At 40.5% G+C, this 26,144-nt stretch overlaps 2 long non-coding RNA genes and 1 pseudogene across 8 annotated transcripts in view; 2 read left to right on the top strand and 1 right to left on the bottom strand.

Annotated features, from left to right (window-relative positions):
• The window catches only part of LOC140607066 (uncharacterized), a 571,123-nt gene that overhangs the window by 439,270 nt on the left and 105,709 nt on the right, over positions 1 to 26,144 (top strand). The window lies entirely within an intron of this gene.
• Positions 10,870 to 26,144, bottom strand: part of LOC140607067 (uncharacterized) — a 56,803-nt gene continuing 41,528 nt past the window's right edge. The window contains exons 5-8 of the long non-coding RNA XR_012009220.1: positions 21,785 to 21,914; positions 18,769 to 18,957; positions 13,463 to 13,576; positions 10,870 to 11,314 (exon numbers count right to left, since the gene is read on the bottom strand). This is a non-coding gene — a long non-coding RNA (uncharacterized lncRNA). The remainder of the gene's footprint in view (positions 11,315 to 13,462; positions 13,577 to 18,768; positions 18,958 to 21,784; positions 21,915 to 26,144) is intronic.
• LOC140607697 (U4 spliceosomal RNA) lies at positions 23,575 to 23,680 on the top strand (annotated as a pseudogene).

The following is a 26,144-nucleotide window of genomic DNA, read 5'->3' as shown; positions in this document are numbered from 1 at the left end:
AAAAAAGTCACTCTATCCTGTATTTTTTATTAAGTAACATAAGTTTTTTGTTTTTGTTTTTGTTTTTGTTTTTTTTTTGCAAACACACGAGCGTTTAAGGTAACGTAAGTCTTAAAGGGCTAAAAACAAAACAAAACAAAAAGTCTTAAAGGGCTACAACTTGAAGATGTCCACAGAGCCTAAATATTACAGGTTAGCATGATTTTAGTATTAGTAACTTTTAAAAAATGCTTCCTAGGGGCACCTTGGTGACTCAGTTAAGTGTCTGCCTTTGGCTCAGGTCATTATCTCAGGGTCCTGGGATGGAGTCCTGCATCGGGCTCCCTTCACAACGAAGGAAGAGTCTCCTCCCTCTCCCTCTGCCTCTCCCCCTCATTCATTCTCTCTCTCTTTCTCTCAATCTCTTTCTCTCAAATAAATGAATAAAATCTTTGAAAAAAATGCTTCCTAAATACTATTTCATAGCAAACCTCTAACCTCCTTGGGGCCCAGAGCCCATATAAGACTTTCCCACACTAACCCCTGCATGTGCAATGCTTCGTACTTCCCATTGTGCACGTGAAAGTTGGAGAAAGGCAGAGGTTCCCCCTGAAGCAGCTCCAGGTACACAATAGAAAGGCCACTAAGAATTAAATCCAGAAAAAACTTCTACATTTTGATTAAGGGGTTTTTCTCCTTGCAATTTCTCTACAAACAACATCAGAGAAAATGCATTCACACCCTCGCAAGTGAAATGGATGGCTTTTTCTGCCATATCCAGCATAGGAGAGTCTGATGCAGAACTTGGGGAGGAAGATGTGAGCGAAAAGCAAACGGACTGGGGATGCAGGGGATGAGCTCCCCCATTAACTGAGGTTGTGATCTCTGCAGTTGAGGGAAAACCCTTATAAAATAGATTTTCTTTTAACATTTTGTTTTCATTCTTTAAAAAAAGAAACCAATCATCCAATCTTTTTATTGTTCTCTCCCAATTTTCTTTATCATTGAGCTCTTTTGGGGTTTATCTCCCCATTTACCACATTCACTCTACTTTGTTACTTGTTTTTCCTCTTCAAATGCAAGCACCTCCTCATGCATCTTTACATTAAGCCAAAGCCTGAGGAGCCACAGCAGAAGGTCATGAAAACGTCTCCTGCTAATAAAATTGCAGCCAATTCTCTATTAATTATTCTTGGGGAAGCTCTCTGCTCTTTCCCTGCTCAGCCACATTCCCGAACTTTCCATGTAATTGTAATGGCCTTCCTCTTCCACAATGTAGTGGGATACCTTCTTGGCTCTTTTTTTTTTTTCTTAATCATTACTATCATGATAAATGTCTGTTTCTTTCATCTGAAGAAGAGGGTAAGAATTTATTTCTGTCTTGCTCATAATTCTCTTGTTCTCATTGCCTGACACATAACACATTGTAGATGCTCAATAAATGTTTATTAAGGGGATTACCTAAAAAGTAACCTTCAAAAACTCATTTATTTTGGCTGTTAGTTAGGAAATATTATTTAGGCCAGCTGTGTTGTACAAGACATCACAAAATGACAGATATCAGTTAGTACAGATATCTCAGTTAACTTGAGCATAAAGATGTTATGATGAAATTTTATGATGAAAAGCAAATAAGCAAACCATAAGTAACATATTTGTCTAAAAAAATGAAGCCCGGTTATGCTTTTTTTCTCTTAACCAAGTGTGGTGGTGTCTTCTCAATTCTTTTCCTTAAAAAAAAAAAAAAAAAAAAAAGGATGCCAGGCCTGCGAGGCCCCCAGTGTAACTGCACAGAAGACTGGTACCAGGGGGTTTACATAATGTCTCTGCTTGTCCATTCCTGACTAATGGACAAATTTCCAAGAAATAATCTACATGTCATGAAACACGGGTACACTCCATCCCTTGAATGTTCTTTTCCAAACTTCTACCGGTTTCATCTGGATTTTAGGGAAATTCAGCAGCACTAGTACAACATGCTGCTGAGAAAAAGTAAGAAGAGTACATGTCTACAACAATTATTACTTTTAGGTAAATCTTCAATTTTCTTCTTAGAAAATATAACGGAGGGCAGTGGGCCAAGGAATAACAAAACACTAGGTGTTATTACTGCCGTGTCCCTTTTACCGTCCAGGTCCAACATCACCATTGGGTGAATTCCCTTGACTCTTTTCTCACTTTACCCTGTACCCTTCTCTTACCTAATAGTCACCATTCTGCAAATGATTTATAACTCTTTGGATCGAAGTTCTGTGAGGGCATGGTACTCACTTTCATTTTCCACCCAGGGCAATTAGAAAAACACTAAATGAACCTTTCTCTCTCTTTTTAAGACTTTATTTATTTATTTGAGAGAGAAAGAGAGTGAGCACACAAGGAGGGGGAAGCAGACTCCCCCCATTGAGCAGGGAGCCCAATGCGGGGCTCCATATCGGGACCCCGAGATCATGACCTGAGCCAAAGGCAGATGCTTCATCGACTTAGCCACCCAGGTGCCCTAAATGAATCTCTTGTGAATAAATTCCACAGTGCAAATCGTGTGCAAAAGAGGATTTAGACATATCGAATTGAGACATTATCACTTGAAACAGGTACAGCTTGCTCTTCCATGACGAGAAAAGCAGCAAACATATTGTGTTTGACATGTTTCCACAGGCCCACGTGAGCCTCACTTAGATTTTAAGGTCTCTGTGTCAGAGGGTGGACCAGGGTCACACTGTCCCCACTACCCACAGCTTCTGTGCCGTGGCCAGGATGGTTGCAATGGTACCAAAAGCAGTCCTACGTGCACTCAGCTTTTTTCTCTGAGGACCTGCCTACTTTTCTATCAAGAGGCAGGGATTTACATGCAGTTGTGGGGTGGGGGGTGCCTGGGTGGCTCCATCAGTAAAGCGTCTGTCTTCAGCTCAGGTCATGATCTCAGGGTCCTGGGATGGAGTCCTGCATCAGGTTCCCTGCTCATTGCCTCCACCCACTTATGTTCTCTCTCTCCCAAATAAATAAAGTCTTTAAACAAATAAATGCATAAATAAATAAACATAGTCTTGAAAAAGTGTGCCTATAGGGCCTGAACATAAGTTCCTGAAGCTGTTAATAAGAGCCCCTGAAGACCCTGTGACTCTAGAGGCAATACCTCTCCCCTCATATGTCAGGCCCACGACCCCACAAACAGAGTGGGGTCTGTTTGCTTTTTGTCCTTAAGGTGTTGACACAGCACAGCCCCAATCTAGAAGGCAAGGAAGGCCCACAGTCCAAACCCAGTTTTTTACTAATTTAAGCACATTTAACCTGGCGAGAGAGCCAAGAGGCTGGGTGGGTTGGGGTCACCTATTTTGCCAAGTTTGGGTGGGTTTGCGCTAGTTAAGCATTCAGTGCCAGCCGCGATCGTTATGTGCTGGCGCAGTAAATTGAGCTACCACACCTCTAATGAACGTAATTCCCTTATTTTGACAGCGTTCCCATTTCCAGTGATTCACACTTTACATTCAGACACTCTCCTACAGGTGTTTGCCAAAGGCCTCTGCTGGCAGCTAACTAAGCACTGGATCCGTTCGAAATTAGATTGAGAACCATTGAAATCATCTTGACATGTTCCGTGAGCCAGGTTTGGACCTTAGATACCCCGGGTCACAAGCAGCTCCAAACACAAGCTCCAAATCCTTTCCACCCTTCATGTTTCCATCGCATTTTATGAGATTCGGGACCCAGGCTTTTGGTCTGGGACTGTGATGGGTATCAGACCTGGACAGCCCCAAGCCTAGAAGGTATTTATTGACTGCTAAATACCAGAAGTGTGACTCGGGGGCGCCTGGGTGGCTCAGTTGGTGAAGCATCTGCCTTTGGCTCAGGTCATGATCTCAGGGTCCTGGGATCGAGTCCCATGCCGGGCTCCCTGCATAGTAGGGAGCCTGCTTCCCCCTCTCCCTCTGCTTCCTCTCCCCATCCACTCATGCTCTCTCTCTTTGTCTCTCTCTCTCTCTCTCTCTCTCAGATAAATAAATAAAATCTTAAAAAAAAAAAAAAAGAAAAAAAGAAACATGACCTTGCAGGAAGAGAAAGAAACAGAGCCACTACTTGAAGAAAGCAGCCTCCAATGGGGTGCATTTGTTCTCAGTTCTAGAAATGACCAAGGATTTTGGTGCTGGTGTTTGAAGGCTGATGAGTGTCACTGAGGAAATTTTCTCATCTACTTTAGGAAAGAAGGCAGCGAGGGCTAACATGGCTTCTGTACCAGCAGGGTGCTGCTAAGGGTTTTAAAAGCAGGACTTGCTTTAATCCTTAAGATTTATTCAGAGTCAAGCAGCTCTTAAATATTAGAACCGGGACTAAGGTCCACCTTTGTCTGGTTCCGAACCCCTGCCCTTAAACACTACTGCAGGGAGAGGCAAACCTTACCACAAAGGGCCAAATAATGAGTATTTCAGGGTTTGCCCGTCAGATGGTCCCTATTGTAAATGCACAGTTCTGCTCTTAAAGCTCCTGGAAGTGCCAGAGGCAACGTGTAAATAAGTGAGTGTGGCTGTTCCAACAAAATTTGGTTTGCAGAAACAGATAGTAGGCCAGATATAGGTCAGGGACCACAGTTGGCCGACCCCTGTCCTATTCTATACCCTAATATATAAATAAGTTTCCTTTCAGGTTTTCAACAACTTCTGGAGGACTAAAACCTAACTACATCTTATAAGGCTCTCCTTTTTCTCTCCTGTCACCCTTCAACAAATATGTATCGATTACTAATTCAGGAATATTGATGAATCCCTGAATTTTCCCCTTACTCCTTCATTTTGTGGTCTGTCTTAATTATCTCACTCATCCTTTCTTTCTTGAGGAGATCTCAGAGTTTTGATTATTTGCCCAGTACTCCCCAAATTTCAGATTATGAGAAAACCTTTCCTTTCCTTCTTTCTAGAAAACTCCCTTTTCGCTCAAGACATCGGGTGACCTTCTTTTGATATAAAGCACTCTCTTACCCTCTCTTAGGTTTCTTATTCAGGTTGTGTATAATCAGCAGTTTGGAGATCCGTAATGGATTTTCCAGGAGGCAACTCTGATGAAAATGTCAACTTTCTAAACAAAGACAGTTGTCAGAATGTTCTTTTAGAAATCCAGATTATTCACTGTTTCTGTCAGGTTGAGTTTTCAGTTCTTCAATCGTAAGGGGGCATTGCCACCTGGTGGAAAAAATATTGAGGGGGTTAGGTGATCACCTGGGGAAAACCCAGATAGGCACGTTTGCACAGACAGGAAAATTTTACCTTGGTCATGTCATTTCAGTGCCTCGTGGCATGAACACTGACCTCCTTCCACAGTCAGAACGTAAAACAAGTAAATGCAAGTAAAAACTGTTAACGATTGCATTTTAATAGATCCAGGAGATCTTATTTCTTAGAAATATGTGACTTGAAAGGGAGTTATTCCGAACTATTAAAACTCCTCTGGACCCATTTCTTCACCATTTACAGAATTTTTCACTCTTTTTGTACAATTTTCAAGTACTTCTTTTGCATGGGCTTTTTTTTGTTGTTGTTGTTCCTATTTTCTGTAAGTAATGATATATATGGGGTTTTGTGTGTGTGTGTGTTTGTGTGTGTTTGTGTGTGTGTGTATGAAACCTCCTCTTAACTTTAACCTAGTATGTCTTTGGTCAACTTTCAAATTTATATTCTTCATCAGCCAGCCTCTACCAATCCCTGCATTCTATCTACCCGGTCACAGTCAATCATCCGAAATCTTCTTTCCACGTGCCATCGCCCTCCTAGGTCCACTCTCAGAAATGCTCAGCTTGACTTACTCAAATGGCCATCCCCAATCCTTAAGCTCCCTGACCTCTGTGTGACCTGAATTTTGTCCTTGAAATTCTTCCTTGGTTTCCAGCTGCATGATTTTCTAATGCTTCTATTTCTGCTTTCCTCTGTATTTGCTTCATATCACCACTTTGCTTCATCTCCCTTTCTCCGCTGTGAGCAGGAAAGCCAAACATTTTATCTGCCACTCTCTCCTCTTTAAGGTCTCACTTTCTAGATCCATTTATTCACCTGCATGATGTTAACTATTCTTTGGACTATATGCACATCTGCTTCCCCCTGGCCTGTACCCAAAATGAATTCTTGTCTTCCTTTCCTGCTTTTTCAGAGGATCCTAAATTCACCTTCTTATATCAGCTGAAACCTACTCACTCTCTCTCTCTCTTTTTTGAAACTTACTCTTGACAAAATTAAAAGGAACACATTTCCAATGGTAGTGATCACACTGACCAATTCCTCCATTTAAACGAAAGCACATTTCCCCCCTAATGTTCAGTACTGGAAATTTTAGAACCAGTCAGAAACAATCCCCCTGCTTAATTGTTCTTATCCAGTCTGTCATCATATGCCAATTTGGCTTCTTTTATAATGTTTATCTTGAGCATAAACTCCATGAGTAGAAAGGCCTTGCTTCTTCGGCTTACCATGGTCTCCTAGCACCCAGCACAGGACTTGGCATATCATACATCTTTAATAAATATTTGTTGATAAATAAATTTAAAAAAAATGATTCACAAACTTTCTCTTTTCCCTTTCAACTGACAGGATCTGTGCCATCTCCTTTTTATTTATCCCAAGACACTGGATGCTCTTTTAGTGTACAGCCCTCTCATTGGACTTGATCAGAGTCTCGTCGGTGGCTCATTAAGTGGCAGTTTCCTGGTCCTCATTTCCAGCTGTTATGATTCACAAGAGCTGGACATCCAGAAGTTGAACTAACACAGTGTTTCACTCATAGTCCAGGGTTTTCTTTCTCTGCTGTTCTATTTTATTATCACGAACTTCCATGTAAACGGTAACAAATTCTACTGTAGCCAGAAATTCAATATTCATACCCAGTTGTCCCCTTAGGATTTCATTCTTATTAGTTTTAATTTTTCAAACAAATTAGATGCACTTCGGGGGGATGATTAGGAGATCAGATCTCAGAGCCCCAGCTTTATTTCCTATCTCCTTAATCTATTAAATCGTATATATATCATGTCTTTTCTGTAAGGATCAAAGGAGACACTTTTTATAAGAATGACTTGTAAGTGAAAACATTCTACACATGCCACTTAGGTGGTTGTTTGGTGTTTTATTTTGTTTCTACTGTAATTATAACAGGATTAGCTACAAAACAGTCAATGGCCAAATGGTTACGGAGTTATAAATTCAGTGGAATGCTTCTCTGAAACCCTGTATCCTATAAAGTGTTACCAGAACATTAATTAGTTTATACATCCTTTATGGGAAATCACATATAGACCTATATCTGTGTTTGGAATTTTATGTCTTGCCTTTGAAAGAATAAATGTGCAGTTCAGCCTTACAAGAAAGGAAGCTGACGGAGCAAACATAAGTCTGTCTGTATATAAAACTAATTTCTTCCTCAAGAAGAAACTTATTGCTGAGTCAGAAAAGGGATAGTACTCTTCCCTGTATGAAGTATCTTAGAAAGAATGTGGCTGTCAGACACGAATTTCTCAGAGTATTAAGTAGATTGCTGAATTTCAACATTCACAGAGACCACATGGCTTTTTCACCTGTGTGTTCCCAAAATCTGGCATATAGCAGAAGCTTGAAAACATTTATTAGTTAGGAAACTCAATCTCCTATTATGGGATCTCAATTATATGAAAATGTTACTGCTGCTGTCTTGCCTTCCATCTGGGTCTTCTCCGGAGCTATTTATTCCTTAATCAGATGATCCCATCGCCAGGTAACACTTTATAGTTGCGAAGTGGAAAGTTAATAATAATGAGCTTAAGCTGGCCACACAGCCTCACCTGGAGACCATATACAACATACATATATGTGAAACTTCTGGAACTTCTAAGTGTCTGGATATTGCCATGTGGCCAAATGTTCACCAGAGGGATATGTTGCAAGTAGCTCGAGTTGTGGCTAGAATAAATTTGGGTTCAAATATCTGTTATGTGAATTTAAAAAATGAATGAAATGGGGGGAGGGAGGTCATGTGTGCAATCTTCCTCTCCTTAAAAAAACTTCTGCCTGTGTCCTTCCCTATGACACGGTTGAGCCTATGATCCAGCTTCAAGCCTGCAGAGGACCATGGTACTCTAGGCCAGGGGTTTGCTAACTTCTTCTCTAGAGGGTCATGTAGAAAATATTTCCGATTTTTGTAGCCATATGGTCTTCTGCAATACTCCACTCTGCTTTAGGACATCAGAACCGCCATAGGTAACACATACATAAGCAGGAATGGTCATGTTTCAGTAAAACTTCATATACAAAAATAGAGGGCAGGCTGGATCTGAGCTTTGAGTTGTGGTTTACCAGTGCCTGCTCTGAGGGGGTGAGAGGGGTGTAGACAGGGAACAAAAGGGGGAAAAGTAGAGACCTCAGTTGCCCTCATGCAACTGAGCCACCCCATCAGTCTGAACTGCTCAGCTCGGGGCAGTAATATGGCAGAGAAATAAATACTTTATTCTTTAAACCATTATATTTTGTGGGTTTTTTTGATACAACAAAGTTAGTTAGCTAGTGTGTAGAAGGTATAATAAAATACAGTGCTAACTGGATTTATTGTTGTTGCTATTCTGTTGCTATTATAATTATCATCATCTTTATTATTTTAGGTCTATAATGATCCTGGGATAAATTACTTAACGGTTAGACACAGAAGTCGCCAACTGGGGTGGGGGGGACCCACCACAGAACTTACAGGGTTTGGCAAACTCACTTAATTCTATCATCGTGACCCTCAAGTGAATGGGCCATTTTAATTTCATTTTGTCAAGTGAGGAAACAAAGTATGAAATAGATTCAGTGTCCTGCCCAAAGTCACAGAACCAGAATGTAGTGAGATTAGGGTGTAAGGTCAATTCCATCTGATTCCAGAGCCTTTCCCCACTGTGCCATGTATTGGGGTAGTTAACTTTGTTCTTTATGTTAACCAAACACAAAGTATCCATAATAATACATAAACAGTCCTTCATTTGGGGTAATATCTTGATATTGCTAAAGGGTTCACACAAAGAGGTAGGGATCCATGAGCAGCTGCTCTGTCCCTGCACTGTCCAATGTGGTAGCCACTTGCCACATATGACTCTTAAGAGTACATGACGTTAATAGAATAAAAAGCTCCATTGCACCCCAAATTGGCACTTCCTTAATGGCACTGGCCACATTGAACATGTTCACTTGCACATGTGCCACAAATGGCCACTACCTTGGACAGTGCAGGTTGCAGGTTATTGCCTCATAGCAGAAAGTTCTACGGCCAGCACTGCTCTCTTCTCTTATACCAGATTTGGCTTTTTTTGTTTTTATGCAGATTCAAGCTCCTCCAGCTTACCTTTGGAGTACTCATATGGCTATTCCATTAGCAGCGTCCAGAGGAAGCTGCCTGGCTTCCAAGCTCCTTTCTTTGGTCCCCCATGGCCTCTTCTTTCTTTCTTCCCCCCGTCTTGCTCCCTATCCTCATGACCCTGCCACTTGTGTGTTAGTTGCCATTCCTTCAGCACTAATTGCTTCCCAGCAGGATGGAACTGGGGTCCCCAATGGTGTAAAAAACTGAAACAAGGAGAAAGGGAAAGAGCCACGGCAGCATGTGGAATCTGTCCTCCAGGTGTGGAATCTGCAGACAAACCAAGTTTTTGCACTGTCCATATAAACAGTCCCCTAAGTTTTTGTGCTAAAAGAATGTTTGCATCTCTTTATTCTCCTTGCTAGAACCCAGAAGTGGGGGGGAATTGTAAGCCACCAGCCCATCTCCATTTTTAATAGTAGATGTTTATATATATGCTTTTCTTTGTGCCTGCATTTTCCTGCCCTGTGGAGAGTGTGAAAACCCCACTTACCAGCAAACCCCATCCACCACACTTGGCCATCCTCCTGTTGCTTAAGAAGCTACAGTATGGGAAACCAAAATGTGTCTTTGTGCAATGCTTTTGTTAAGGTTGGGCTCTTTTTTTTTTTTTTTTTTTGGTAAGATTTTATCCATTTATTTGAGACAGCAAGAGAGAGAGTACAGAGGGAGGAGCTGGAGGGGAAGGAGAAGGAGAAGCAGATTCGGTGTGGAGCCCAATGCAGGGCTTGATCCCATGACCCCAAGATCATGACCAGACCCAACACTCAGCCCACTCAGGTTCCCCCAGATTGGGCTCCTTTTTTATTAAGAGAACATAATCACCAGAGTTTATAAAAGTGGGAGCTCATGGGAAAATGTTTCAAACCATCTGAGCAACTGTGACAGCCCTGGTGGGATCCATAATCATGAATTAAACTCGAGTCTGCATTTCTGTCTGCATCACAGTGTGAAGGACCAAAAGGCAATCACAATTGCTTGGCTCATGTGGGAGATGCAGATTGCCGTGCTGCTCTCTCAGTGATGTTTCATAAGGAAACCACAGTGGGCCAACCTGGGATCACTATCTAGGTCCCCACTGCCCACCTGTCATCTTGAGGAATAGCCACTCCCAAGATAGAGAGAGACACATGCAGAGATCACCACTCGCAGTGTCACTGAATTTGTTAGCAGAATGATACATTTTGGGGAAGGTTAATCCCATATTAGAAAACTTGCGACTTTTTAAGTGTTGATCACAAAGGGAGGGATTTGGGGGAAACTGCTCCCTTTTGTTTATAACTAGAACTGGTCCAAGGGGGCACTTTGTGATTTGGATGTTTAATGAAATAATTGTTATTTGCCTTCCGGAATGAGAATTTACTTTCTTTGACTTTCCTTTGGAGTTCTTCGTTTTAAGATAAGCTCAAATATTGACAGAACTGGGACTGAGATTAAAGAGCATATAAAATGCATTAGCGTTCTACCAAAGGAAGAAGAAAGGAAAACCAAGGGGCCTCTCCCACAGTAAATAAAAGCGACAGAGGTTCTTAAGAAAACACTGCTGAATTTCATTCGTGTGTATAATGAAATGGATTAAGTTTACAGTGGTCTGAAGAACAGGATGGATTCTTCACCTTGACACCCCCAGGAACAAACCACAGTATTACCAGAACTCCCTCTTTATTCATTGTGACCATTTTCTTTTCGGTGTGTATCATAATCTGATGCGTAATGAAAACCAGCTGTTGCCCCTCAGAGGAAAAGAGGAAGGAGTCCGCCAAGTATTCTAAAACCTGGATAGGCAGGGAATCAGCAGCCCGGGATCTCACTTATTAAGTCCTTAAAGAAAGATGAAGTTTGATGGGAAGGACGAAGGGGGAAAAAAGATGACTCTGTTGATCACTCTACTTTTTATCAGATAATAAATCATCCACGTGCACTATGTGTTATCTGAGGCTCCTGATTTTTCTCAATCGAATGCTGCATGCTCCATTAACATCTTTAGATTTATCCCAATCTGGCAAAAGAAAAAAAAAAGTGTGTCCCCTTTATGATAGAAGCAGGATTCAGGATTCAAGATGATGAATAATTATTGACAGGGGTAAATAGAGAATAATCTGGTTCCCAGTTAATATAAATTAATATGTTTAATGAAAGGGTAGGACAGAGCAAAGGGGAGTTCCCATTTCCCCTCGTAAAATATTTACTATTCAGGTCCTCACCAGCTCTACCAGTCAAATATTTACTATCAGAGTTCAGGAGAAAGGTGAGGCATGTGGCCATTCATGGTGTAATGGTTTGAGGTGGCCAGACTGGAGTCAGATCCCCTACATTTTAGTCTTCACTTAACACCCTGGCTCTCTGTGTTCCTGGAAACAAAGCACTGAAGAGCTTCCTGTCAATCGAGTTATGAAACAGGAATTACATGTTTTGGAGAGGCTGTTGACAAACCTATGCATGTATATTTGAGGTCTTTGAGATTCTATGACAAAAGTAATTAATTGTCTATTTGGAAGTGTTTTATTTACTCATTCAATCACAGATTTTCCAAAACCCAGACATATATATGGATACGTATACATATAACATAACATATGTATCCATATATATCCCTTATCTTTAAAATCAACTTGCAATATAGCAAGTTAATTTATCTTCAAACATTGTTCATTTTTGGAATATTTTGACCATTCTCAGTGTAAAGGTAACATTCACTCTAAAGTTGAGGGTACACTTTTTTCCAAAGAGCACATGATATAATTTACTGTATGGATCATTGTGTGATTGGGAATTTCCTCTTGTTTCCCTCTGATGGCTGAGAGTGAAGTGAGGGTGGGGAGAGGCAGGAATATTTCAGGTAGAGCAGGGGGACAGAGGAGCAGAAAGAGATCTTTCCATGCCGCCATGTCCGTCTTTTCATCCATTTCATCCGGCCTCCATTTTGATATTAAATTCACATCTAATTTTTTTCTTTCTATATCTGTCCAAAATAAGCAAATATGTGCTGTTTGTTGCAACAGGATTTACACGTCTGAAATGACTCAGCTTTCAACACTTCCTAAAGATTTGTGAGTAGGACTCCTGCCCTCTGTCTGGCTTCTAAAAGCAATACAGACCTGAGTCAACTTCCTAATAAAACTGACCAAAACACCTAACTAGAATTCATCTATTCCTCTGAGGAGTATAAACAAAGGCTGTTGGAAAGAATATATCAGTTCTACTACTTCGGCTGGGTAAATGGGAGCTTTTCTCCTGGACATTTCTCTTCTGTTTTAATGTTTTCAACTGCAGTAATGTGCTAAACAGAGAAAATCCATTCTCAGGACTTTCTGGGATTTGTGTCAAATGTCCCTTGGTTGTCATTCTAATCTTAAAGTCCTTTAAACAAAAGAGCTTTGTCTCAAAACATGGATCAGTTATTTCCTAAATTAGGTGAATAGCTTACCTAAGCTAAGACAGGAAGCCACTTTATTAATGGAGTTCAGAACAAACCCACAACATTAAAACATTTGATATTGCACATAAATACAAAAGGGAAATAAATCTGGCTGAGAACAAGAAAAAGACCTAAGTCCAATCTCTCTTAAATTCCTTGAAGTTAGGGGGAAAAAAAAACACTTGTGATGCCCCGATTTTTCATACTATTTTTCAGCTTTTCTTTATCTCTTACATTGTTCTCATTAAAAGCTCGTGTCTTAGATACTTTGTGCTGTGTTTATTGTTCATTTCAAAATAGCTGTTTGGAAGCACTGCTTTAAAAAAAAATTCACCAGAAGATGTGAATAAAATAAAGAAAATATGCCTTTGCAGGATCTTGTTTTTAATTGCCCATAATTCTTGTAATACATGGATTTACCCTTCCTCGGTTCAGAAACGTTAGGAAGGGCTGAAAAAGTCAGTATTCCTTCGTCATTACCAGAATGATTCTGCACATTTGTCTCCATGCGTTTCCCCAGATTTGGTGCTGCTTCAGACAGAGAGCACCCCTCCCCCATTTTTTTTTTTTTTGAACTCAAAAAGAAATACAATGATTCAATGGAGAGCAGTTTCCTGGTCTTCTGGTGGTAATTCCAATATGGTGCACCCCAGCATTTTCCAAGGTATATTTGGAGATCACCTTGCATGAGCATCTTTTTTTAAAGAACTTACTCTGTGCAAACTTTACCTTAGAACTTCTTAATCTTCAAGAGAGGGAGGCCAGGAATTATGTCCTTTGAACTAGCTCTCCAAACGATGGTTGTGCATGCTAAACTTTGATAACCATTGGAACTGCAGAAAACTGCAAACACAATTTCAAACAAAGACTTGAAGCATAAAATGAGAGATGAATAAATATAGCTATGGTGAAACAAAGAGGAAGCCATATAACCACAGATACCATTACCAAAGTTAACATCATCTAGAACCATAAGAGATTAGTATTCAGTATAAAGACTAACAAGTCAGTTAGAAAATGGCATATAACTCAGGGAAAAAATAGGCAAAATGTTTAAGAAAGCATTTCAAAAAACAATAAATTCAAATATTCAAAGAATTTGAAAAACTGTTCAGTTTACCTGGCTATAAAGTTAAAGTTGAAGTTAGGGGGGAAAAAATTTGTGATGCCTCGAATTTTCATACTATTTTTCAGCTTTTCCTTATCTCTTACATTGTTCTGGAAGAACTGCTTAAATGTAAATCAAAACAAAGATAAAATGCTATTTTACAAAACTGCAGAAAGTAAGAGGTGTGGTATTTTTATTCATGATCAGAAAGCAGGAACTTTCACAAACTACTGAAGCATAAATTGGTACTACTACTTTGGAGGAAATGTGGAAATACCCAGCAAAACTAAAAATGTGCATGCCTATAACTCAGAAAGTCCATTTCTAGGTATATAATTTATAAAAACAATAACAAACAGCCATATGCAAAAGGACATGTGCATGGGAATACCCATGTTAACTGCTTATAATTACTCCAAGTCAGAAATGAGCCAAAAGTTCATTGAAAGGTACAAGGCAAATAAAATATGGGATTTTTATATGACAGAATAATGTATGACACTTAAAAGAAATGAACAAGAGACATATATATCAGAATGAATAATTTCAAAAACTAAATTGAGTGAAAAATTAAGTTACAGAAGGAAATGAACATTATTTTATTATTTATGTAAAAGTGAAAGCACAAAGTGCATGTACCTGCACATACAGAGAACATGATAAAAATGCATGTATATTCATAACTTTATTGTAGATCGTAAGACTATAAACCAAATTCATTATAGCAATTGCTTCTGGAGCAGAAAAGACAAATGGGACACAGGAGGGAAAATTCAATTTTTAAATATCATCAATAATAAAGTAATACTCACATTTTTTATTTGCTAAGTGCTTTATGTGTATCACATTTAATCTCATAACAACCCCACAGGGTAATGCTACTCTTTTTTCAAATATGGGTTTTCGAATGTTTTATTTCTTGTATTTATACACACACACTTTTAGGGCAGTGAAACTGCTCTGCATGACCTTTTAATGTTGGGTACGTGTCATTATGTTTTTGTGCATACCCGGAGAACGTACAACACCAGGAATTTACATGACAGTTCACGTAAATTATGGACTTTGGGTGATTATGATGCATCCATACAGGTTCATCCATATTTTAAAAAAAGAAAAGATATCATCCTGGTGAGTGATATCAGTAATAGGAGAAGCTAAGCATGTGTTGGGGCTGGGGCACATCTCTGTACTTCCCTCTTAATTTTGTCGTAAACTTAAAAATGCTCTAAAAAAATAGTCTTAATAGAAAGCAAACAAAACCTGATTCTCAGAAGTGTGACTTAACAGAGATCAATGGATGGAGAATTGAAACGGGTTGGTCTGACTCCATAGCCTGTTGTTAACTTCAACATTGGAAGCAATAGTGTTAACATCACTACCTAAAACATAAAACTACGAAACGCAATCAAGAGGACAAACAGTGAGTCTGACATGGATAAAGATACATATTAGGAAGAAAGGAAGAGAAGGAGAGAGAAAAAGAGATTGATTTTCAATCCAAATCCCTTATTTGTTGTTTTTTGATTCCGTGAAAGAAGTAAGCTAATGCCTTTTTCCGAAAGTATCCTAAACATGACTCTACACATTACTGATTCATTAAAAGTCAAAATCAGGAAGAAATCTGGCCTTAGGTTCTTTCTTCCTGCCTGCTCTCAGAGCTCCAGTTGCTCTTCCAAAAATTTGTTCTAACAGCTGACTGCTAAATTTTTTCCCAATTCCATTTTTCTCCTTTTTAAAATGTCATTCTTGTTCTTTCAACTTTGTGGTGCATTATTGGAATAGAAACCATTCCATAAATGCCCTAAGACATCAAGACTTCCTCCTTTAAATAGTGCCTAGTATTTGTGTATGTCTTGAGGACAAACAAAATGCTCTCTTCAAAATTCCTGTTTCCCAGCTCCCAGAGCCTACTTTAGACAGGCAGTCATTCATCCTTCTTATCCTCTCCTATTAGTTGTTCTTTGCTTTTGAATCTGATCACGGAATCCTATTATGGAAATTACTGACCACTTTGAATGTCTTAATCCCCAGAGGCTGGTCAACCCCTCCCAACATCCAACAGGAAGCAGAAATGAACAAAGAAAGAAATCTGAGAGCCTCTACTTTTCTTCGCCTCTCTTTGGAATACTACAGATGTATCACTTTGCAAGCAAAAACCAAATGCTCCGGGTCCCTATTAGCTTTGCCAGGGGAGTTAATTCGGTTGATCATGTACACCCACATCGAGTTTAGCGAGCAACAAGTCAAATCTGTATGATGCTGAAGGAATGTACTTTTTTTGTTTGTTTTATTTTCAACATGAAGGAGATTAGTGCTCAGTAGCTTTGCTAACTACCCTCCCAAGGATGGAGACAGTTATGATAGGGAGGCAGCGGCATCCTGTTGTTGCATATTCAGAACCTAGGTTAGGTGTGTTACATTGAACGTATTGTCTAGAAGTTGTGGCAGATTGCCACAAAGGTGATGGAGGCTGGTCCAGGTTCCCAAAGGAGATGAACACGCAGGGGAAATTAGGTTCACAGTGAAGCATCAGCAGTGTCTGTTCGTGAGACTCATCAACTCGTCGAGTCTGTGTGGACCCTTGCTTTCCATGTGCTATCTTTTTATAAATTTATTTTTTATTGGTGTTCAATTTGCCAACATACAGAATAACACCCAGTGCTCATCCCATCAAGTGTCCCCCTCAGTGCCCGCCACCCAGTCACCCCCACCCCCCGCCCTCCTCCCCTTCCACCACCCCTAGTTCGTTTCCCAGAGTTAGGAGTCTCTCATGTTCCGTCTCCCTTTCTGATATTTCCCACTCATTTTTTTCTCCTTTCCCCTTTATTCCCTGTCACTATTTTTTATATTCCTCAAATGAATGAGACCATATAATGTTTGTCCTTCTCCGATTGGCTTATTTCTATTTTTATACTATTTTTAATCATATTATGCAGGATTGGCTACTTAATTGGGCTCCCCGAAAGACTGGATTGATTTTAAGGATACACATGAGTCAGAACGACACAGAACCAACTTGGGTCTCTTCCGTGGCTTGGATGATCCCTCTTTGTGCTCTCTCAATTCCTGTTCCATTTTGCTCTTAGGAACAACTGGATGATTATCTCTATTCTTCTGGCTAAATCCCAGTAAAAGCCAACCTTCCTGATTCTCTACTGAGCATTCGCCCCTTTGGTCAGGTCTTTGTGCTGGAATTGTCTCCTGGACTTACCTGACACTAGGTGCCTATTTTCCTGGTATGGCCAGTAGGTGGGCTGGTGTGAATTTTAAAAAGCAAATTTAAAAATGGAAGTCCTGATACCATTTCTATAAGACATAAAAATATAAAAAATAGCCACATGCTGATCTAAATGCTGTGTCTGATCACATTCTCTTTTTCTCTCCCTTCCCAATTTTCCACTCCGATTGAACCTGTTCATAATCATGATGGAGACTTCTAGTCATTTACCTTATCCTTCTCTCCCCAGTCCTTCTGACTGCCCTGAGCTTCATTTGGCTGTGTTCCCAGTTATGAACCAGTGACAGGCATTTTAAACACGCTATCAGCAGAAGCCACTTTCATTTCATCCCTCACTTCCTTGATTCTCCTATTTCAACTCACTGACAAAAGAAAATCCATGCATTGCAACAGCTTGCTGCGTTTCACCTCCCCATCACAGAATTTCTCTTTTAAACCAACAGTCTTTTCTAGCTCTTTCTCTCATTTGTTTTTGGTGTTGTTCTTATTTTAAACACACACACACACACACAAACACACACACGTTGAGGCTCCAACGTGTAAAAACAATGATTGGCTCCACCTGCAAAGAACCTTTCTAGGTTTTTACTGAGTTCATGCCCAGGGTCTCCCTGGTCTTCCCTTCATACCCTCTTCCTAAGAAACATCTCTACTCATGCAGCTAACACTTTCCTGTGGCCCTCTACCATATTACATTGTGAAAACCGAGGGATTTCTGCCAAGGTCCAGATTTTACATTTCAGCTTCCACCTAAACATCCCCATATGGATGGTTTACTGGCACCGTTAAACTCAATAGATGTATAATCAAATGGATGATCTTTTCTACAAGCCAACAAAAACCGACAAAAGCGTGTTTTTCTCCTCAGGTTCTTTTTCTTGATTAACTATGCTATTATTTGCCTTATCACTCTCTCGATCCAACTGGAAGTCCAAGTGATTTATTGAACTTTTCTCTCAATGCCTTATCTTCAAGGCATATGATTTCTGCTTCTGAAGTTTCTCTGCAGCGTCTTATTTCCATTCACAGGACCAACGTCCCAGTGCAAATACACAGCCCTTCTCATGTGGGTTATTCAAATCCTCACTGAAAGATAACTTCACCCTCATCCTTTTCCCTCTCAGATACATTTATCACATGACCTGATCATGCCCCACCCCCGCTTAAAGATCTTGGATGCAATCTAGTACTTTTATAATATATCAAACTCCTTTCTTGACCTGTTATTTCCAAGCTGCCCACTATCTGACCCCAACATAACTTTTCAGAACTGTGTCCCATTAGATTTGACTATGGGAGTACAACAATTTGGCCAAGCGGGACAACTTGCAAAGCTGATCAGAACATTCACTTCCTCACTTCTGAAACTATGCTGCTTCTTCAGCTGAGGGAGGTCCTCCATCACCACTTACAAAATCCTCTCCATCCTTTGATACCTTGGTCAGTAGCTCATCCCCATGTTTATATGAGCTCTGTCTTCAGTGTTGCCAAATATAGTCACAAAACTTCATACTGTTTGACCCTTTTCTCACAGGGGATGAAAAGGGGGAAAAATGCATATATATATGCAAGGTGTATCAACAAGCCAAGAATCCATTGGAATTTGGAAGTAGGAACATAGAATCAACCTGTCTGAGGATAAAAAGGACTAACATTTCTATGTCAAAGATTAGGCCAATTACTTACCTGCCAACAATCTCCCCTTTGCCAGGTCTTATGCGACATAGATTCCTCTATCTTCCTGCACTGAGCTCACCGTTGGCCAATAGACTTCCTGATTGAACAAGACCCCTGATAAGGGCTTTCATCTCCTTGATTCCAATCAGCTTTAATTTCTAAGTTTCTTTGGTTTTCCTTTGCTGAGATTTTATAGAACTGTGGAAAAGATCAAAAACAGTGATGTCTTTATACAGCAGTATCAAAAATGTGGCCCAGTGGACTGGGTTAACTAGTGTTTTTCTCCTAAAATTCATGGCCCCCCTGGAACTTTAGAATGTGACCTCATGGGGGATCCCTGGGTGGCTCAGTGGATTAGCGTCTACCTTTGGCGTGATCCTGGAGTCCTGGGATCAAGTCCCACATTGGGCTCCCTACATGGATCCTGCTTCTCCTTCTGCCTGTGTCTTTGCCTCTCTCTCTCTCTCTCTGTGTGTGTGTGTGTGTGTGTGTGTGTGTGTGTGTGTGTGTCTCTCTCTCAGGAATAAATAAATAAAATCTTAGAAAAAAAAAAAAAAGAATGTGACCTCACTTAAAAATGAGCTTTATAGGGATGCCTGGGTGGCTCAGCGGTTGAGTTCTTCTTTCGACTCAGGGTCTAATCCTGGGGTCCTGGGATTGAGTCCCACATCGGGCTCCCTGCATGGAGCCTGCTTCTCCCTCTGCCTGTGTCTCTGCCTCTCTCTCTCTCTCTCTCTCTTTCTGTGTGTGTCTCTCAGGAATAAATAAATAAAATGAGCTTTACAGGTATAATTAGCTAAGATGAGGCCATACTGGACTGGAGTGAGTCCTAAGTCCAGTTGCTGGTGTCTTTATAGGAAGGCCATGCGAAGACACAGAGACACACGGGGGAATATATCATGTAAGGATGAAGGCAGACATTTGAGGGTCCCTCAGTTGACAGACACTAAGGATTGACACAACCACCTGGAGCTAGGAGAGAGGAAAAAACAGATTCTTTCTGCTGACACCTCAACTGGGGGCTGCTAGCCTAAGGACTGTGAGGGAATAATTTTTTGTTGTTTTTAAACCACTCAGTTTGTGGTATTTTGTTATAGCAGCTCTAAGAAACTAGTACACTCGGTCAACCCATAGGGAGAGAAAACTGTCATCTAGTTTAAATCAGAACACATCTTCTGTGCCTTTGCTCGGGTTCTTTTTACTCCCCCCCCTCCCCGCCCCACACATCCTAGAAAGTCACAACCGGATCCTCTCCATGACAGACTTTAAAAGTTTCCTGAAAGCCTGTCTCCCTACCCTGCCTCCTCCCACCCTCCCCTTCTCTCCTCTGTTGGCATGGCCATGAGCGACTCCAGGAGAATATGTCCGTGAAGCTTCTGTGAGAGCCAGTTTGGACATAGAAAACTAGCTCCTGTGTCATCTACTCTCCCTGATCAATACTAATTTCTCTGCCTATTGTGACTTCACAACAACCTTCTGTCGTATTCTACCTTAAGCTGCAGCTAGTTGCACAAAAACTTTGCATTCCTCCCATAACTGATTGAAACTCTTCTCTTAGGGGCACCTGGGTGGCTCAGTCGGTTAAGCGTCTGCCTTCAGTTCAGGTCATCATTTTAGGGTCCTGGGATCCAGCCCCACATGAAGCTCCCTGCTCAGCGGGACATCTGCTTCTCCCTCTGTCCTTCCTCCCGGCTCGTGCACTCTCTCTCTCAAATAAAATAAATAAAATCTTCAAAAAAAAAATGCCTCTTCTCTTAAAGTCAGGCACCAGCTTTCATTCTGTTTGTATACAACACAATGCCTTCAGTAATAAATTCATTCAATACCGTTTATTTCCAGCTCACAATATAGTGAGAACATTTCAAAGTACTTAGTTGGTGTTTGGTCAACATGCCTTGGATCAAAATGAATGATATCTGAAGCTTTACTTTTTTTTTTTTTTAATTTTAACCTGTTGAAAAATGAGCCTAGACCTTTCTTTGCTTTCACTTACCTACCCTTCTGGTTAAATTATTTGATATCAGACACCGCTGACACCCCTCCCTTTTCTTTGAAACAGGAAACAACGCCAAGAATATATTAATCTAAACCCACTACACTTCTAAATCTCAAAGAACAGAGAGCAAAGGAAGCTGGAAAGAGGCCAGAGTGACCAACTTTATTCCCTCATTCTCTACTGTACCCCCCCCCATGTCTAATCTTCCCTACCCTACTAGGTGGTTTAGGAATTTTATCCATTCTTCAGACTAGAAGAGGAAGTGGGGGCTGGAACTACGTGTATACACATTGTTGAAAAGGCTTTCTGTGGATTTGGGGGACTGAGCTAGAGTATCATTTGTATAAAGCAGCCAGAGCCTCTACTTTGAAAACGAAGGTCCACACTCATTCTCTGGCATGAATCCTATCAGCAGAAGCCAAGACCAAGAAATCACTAATCTCTCCACACAGGGAGGCTAGTAAACAGGGCAGACCCTGAGTTCTGCCAACAGGAAGAAGCATATAAGCTGAACACGTTGCCGAAAAGGGGAGGCTTCCACATTAATCACTGGAGCTTTTAAGAGACTAAATCAGATTCAAGAGCCGTCAGTCTCCTGCAGAATGTCAGTGGCAGGGAAGTTGGCCTCCGAGGGCTGTGATGTTAGATCGGTTGTTCTGACGTTCTCATTTACATCAGATTCCTTGAGGACCTTGTCCACTCATCAGATAACCAGACCCAACCTCAGACACTCTGTCAGGATCTCTGATGGGGCCTGCACATCTGTGATTTACTATAAGCTGCCCCCATGGTTCTGATGCATGGCCAAGGTGGCACCGCTTCTTGCTGGCTCACACACCTTCTGACCTTACTACCTGTTGACCTCGGGCCAGTTCCTTGAATTCTGATCCAGTTCTCTCATCTCTAAAATAGAGATGATCGTTGCCCCTTATCCCAGGTGTATCATGAGAATTGAATAAAAGAGTGCAGGTAAAGGGCCAAGCGGCATGACCGTCACACAGTAAGTGCTCGGGAAACGTCTGTGCTTACCATCACCCCTGCACAAGAGGCTCACTGCCTGATGGATACTGGTGGATGCCAAATGCCCCTCAACACTTTCATCAGAAATTCTGCTTTATTCATTCCCATGGTAAATCTCCATCGCTCTATCAGCCACTTCCTGAAAGGGATAAACATGATGTCTTGTTAATATTACTTTTATTTGTCGAAATACTCTTCGCCTGTTTGATCCTCAGGAAGTTATCATCACCAATGATTTGATGAGTGTACTGAGAGGCATTTTTAGGTGCTGAGCAAGAGAAAAGCAAATATGAATGCTTCTCTGCTGTTCTGAGATCAAAGAGCCCGAGTGACATGACCACGGTCCTGCAGAAAATGCCAAATGCCACCCTGCTGATAAGGCTGCTGGGCCACCTTCTCTTCTACCTGTGCGCCTCCCTGCACACCTGCTCCGGCTCTCCGCTGATGAGGAATATTTAGACATGTCTAAGAATTATTTTATGATTCCAGTAGTCATCGTTTCCTTGGTGACTCCAGTCTACACCTGGAACATTCAGCGTTTTTTGTCTTTTGTTTGTAAAATCAAGGAACCTTACTTTCCTTGGAGGCTTCTGACCAAGAGATAGAAATCATAAAAATGGAGAAACTTCGTGAAATAGGCTGTTGTTTGCATTATTGAATTCCAGGCCCCCTCAGTTATTAAAAGAGCTACTCTGCCGAGTTCCCTGGACCAGGAAGTCCCAGGCTACCATAGGCACTTACTCAGTGACCAAAGGGGATCCTGTTCCTTTTTGTGTGTGCACACATGCCCTGAACCTATACCCACAGACCTCTCTCCTATGGTCTTCTGTCAATCTGTTGGCTAGGATTTGGAAATGGAACTGGGGAAAGCTCCATCATTTAGAAATAATTAGTACATTTACTAGGAATTCCTAAATCACACCAGCTGCAAGAGGGTGGAGCATTTTGCTTCCTGTAAGAGCTTTAATGAAGCAATTTACTGCCATCCTTTGATAAGAAAATGCTGTACAGGATTCAGAGCTTTGTCAGATCTGAGTATCACAGATTCCAGCTCTGTAAAGGTAGCTTTTTTTTTTTTTAGATTTAATTTATTCATTCATGAGAGACACAGAGAGAGAGAGAGGCAGAGACACAGGCAAAGGGGAGAAGCAGGCTCCATGCAGGGAGCCTGATGCAGGACTCGATCCCAGGACCCCGGGATCACACCCTGAGCCAAAGGCAGATGTTCAACCACTGAGCCACCCAGGCATCTCTGAAAAGATTTTAAAAAATAGTTGCACTGTGTACTATGCGCCCTCCCAAAAAAAGTATCTTGTGTTTTCCGAGTGACTATGAATTTTTTTTGTTTATTTTTCTCAACTATCAGTTTGATTAAAATTAAGTTCCATGACAAACATACAGAAATCCAAAGTAAGAAGAGGCTTATTAAGTGTGTATCTTTGAATATCATGATGCATGCCTCAAAAACAATACTGAAATTTCACTGTCACACTTATATACATGTGACTTACGTAACTTCCCTTTTACTGTTATTTACTTATCGGGAAAAAAAATCATTGTCTCATCATATCTAGGGATGTACGTTAGCATTTATTAATTTGAAAGCCTAACATAATATTTAAATATATAATTTTATCGGGAAAAATTCTAAACGACTGTATTAAAGCATGGTATTTTCTCAAAGGAAAATGAATAAAAAATATTCATCACCCTATGTCTCCAGAAATCATCTATAGTAATGATACCCAACAGATCCAAAATGCAAGCCGCATGTGTAATGTTAAAATTTCTGATAGCCAAGCTTTGCGCAGTGACAGTATCATAGCCAATGAGGTTTATCCAAGGCGCGATTATTGCTAATTGAAAATTTCTGATAGCCAAAATTTTTAAAGGTGAAAAGGAACAGGCAAGATCAAATCTTAATGTTTTCTTTAACCCGATATGTTCTAAATGTCATCATTTAAACATGTAATCAATATTTTAAAAATCACTAACAGACTATATTACATTCTTATTTTTTATTCTATCTTTGAAATCTGGGGTGTATTCCATGCATACAGAATGTCTCACTTTTACGAGCCATGCTGGGGGTAGTGGCTACTCTACTGAGCAGTGTAGATCTAAAGTTTTTTTTTTTAAAGGAAAAAAGTAAGAAAGGCAGAGAAAGTCAAAATTATGACAAGACATTATAGATAGAGAAGACATTGATCATTTTGGCCTTATTCTTAAGTCTCCAGGAATAAGACACAGAGAATGAACTCATTGATGATTATTAACCAGCCTATGAAATACAACTCTGCTTCAAGTGGGTGAAAGGCACATTTTCTCTGACTTACTATTTCAAAAAATAAATTAGTAAACCTACTTCCTCTGCCACTATTAGCGTGACTTTGTAGATTTAAATAGAAAAGCAATCAGGACAAAATAGCAAGGATTTCTTGAGAATGTACTTTAGGCTCTGTGCTTTGTTAATAGCTGTGAGACATTCAAAAACATTCAACGTGTTTGCTACGCAGCAAGTGTGGTGTAGTGGAAGGAGCCAGATAGGCCTGGGTTTGAATTTTGGTCAAATACTCTGTTCAACTTAATGGATTAATGTAAAATAGATTTAGTAATACCAACCTTACAGAGTCTGATGCTATAAATGAGACCAAGTACCTATGGCAGTGCCTACCTTACAGCAGCACTTCCCTGAAGCAAACTTCATTTTATCTCTTTGATCTATTCCATAATAAGTTATAGTCTACTTTTTGACTCTAGGAGAGATGATGTGTCTTGAATAATCTTCAAGCAAGGCAAGCTAGCCTTTAATTAAAAGTTTACTTGTGTAAAGCACAATTTAAGAACCATAGAAAGGTAAGGATGAGAATTGAAGGCTGCCTGAATGAAATGGGTTTTGAGCTTTCTTCAATCATCCAGAAAATCTGGAAATGGGGGAAGAAAATTGCAGACAGGAAGATTAAAGTGGGCAGCCCGGGTGGCTCAGCGATTTAGCACTGCCTTTGGCCCAGGGTGTGATCCTGGAGACCCGGGATCGAGTCCCACGTCAGTCTCCCTGAATGGAGCCTGCTTCTCTCTCTGCCTGTGTCTCTGTCTCTGTCTCTCTCTCTCTCTCTCTCTCTTTCTGTGTCTCTTATGAATAAATAAATAAAATCTTAGGAAAAAAAAAAAGAAGATTAAAGCAATGGTACCCAAGAAGTGTATGTGGTGGAGTGATCAACTAAGCCAGTTTGCTTGGAATTGAAAAGGTCCACCGGATTTTTCAGTGCTAAAACCAGAGCAGTCCTGGCCAAAATGAGATATTTGGTCCCTCTAGCAAGGGATAAATAGAAGCTAGGAGTTCAGCTTGATGGTGATGAAATGTTCATGTTGTGAGACTAACAGAAAATGAAATTAATTGGTTAGATGGGGCAAGGTTTTGATGGGTCTTGGACACAAGTAGAGGGATATGAAAAACAACATGAGAGACTATCTGTAAACAGAATTAATGAATGTGAAGGAACACTGGCCGATGAGTCAAAAGAATTGGGTTTTAGTTCTGATCTACTGCCAACTCTGATCCTCCCACAACCTTTACCTAAGTGACTCCGTTGTCACGCTTATAAATGAGAAGGCTACGGCAGATGACCTCTATAGCATTGTGCGGCTGGCCTCTATTGTGATTCCGTTGGAGATAAGAAATCATAAAAGGCTTTTGACCATACTGGTGGTCCAAGATGAGTCTGAAAGATATATATGCAGTTTAGAAGTTTTCTCTATCACCTTGGAAACTTATACTTTCTCCGATACTATTACTCAGAAGTCTTCTAATGACATGAACTGATAATATGTACTTCCATTCCTTCTATTAAGAATGAGATAAACCTGTAGGCAGTGGGTGTCTGACTTATCTGGAGATAATGTCCAAGATCCAGTTGAGTCGAGGTCACTTTTTTCATCACTTCCAAAACATGAAATGTGTTAAGATACAATGATTTCCAAGAATTCAAAAGCAAGATGACAGACTAGACTACATCCATGAGCACCTCCCTGAATATATACTTTCATGAGTTACTACCTCCCTAACAGAGCTCCAAGCTAGACTTTTCAGCATTGCTTTCAAAAGGAAGTTTTGATATCAGAAACTAGGAACAGAAAAGGAACAACCAAAAATGGGAAAATGAGTGTGAAAACTAAGACATGCTCTCTAGAGCCAAATGACTCAGGCTTTATCTTGTCTGAATTCACTTCCTTTCTACTTATAGCTAACCATGAGACTTTTAGCTAGTATCTCCCAAGTAAGAAGCTTATCCATTGGCTTCCTCCCCCTAGATCCCATTGGCAGACACTCAATGCTAAATTTAGTGTTTATAACCAATAAACATTTAAT

Source organism: Canis lupus, chromosome 16 (genome assembly GCF_048164855.1).
Source record: "Canis lupus baileyi chromosome 16, mCanLup2.hap1, whole genome shotgun sequence".
NCBI lineage: Eukaryota > Metazoa > Chordata > Mammalia > Carnivora > Canidae > Canis > Canis lupus.
The sequence above is the reverse complement of the archived record's forward strand: the minus strand, read 5'-3'. Positions and strand labels throughout refer to the sequence as shown.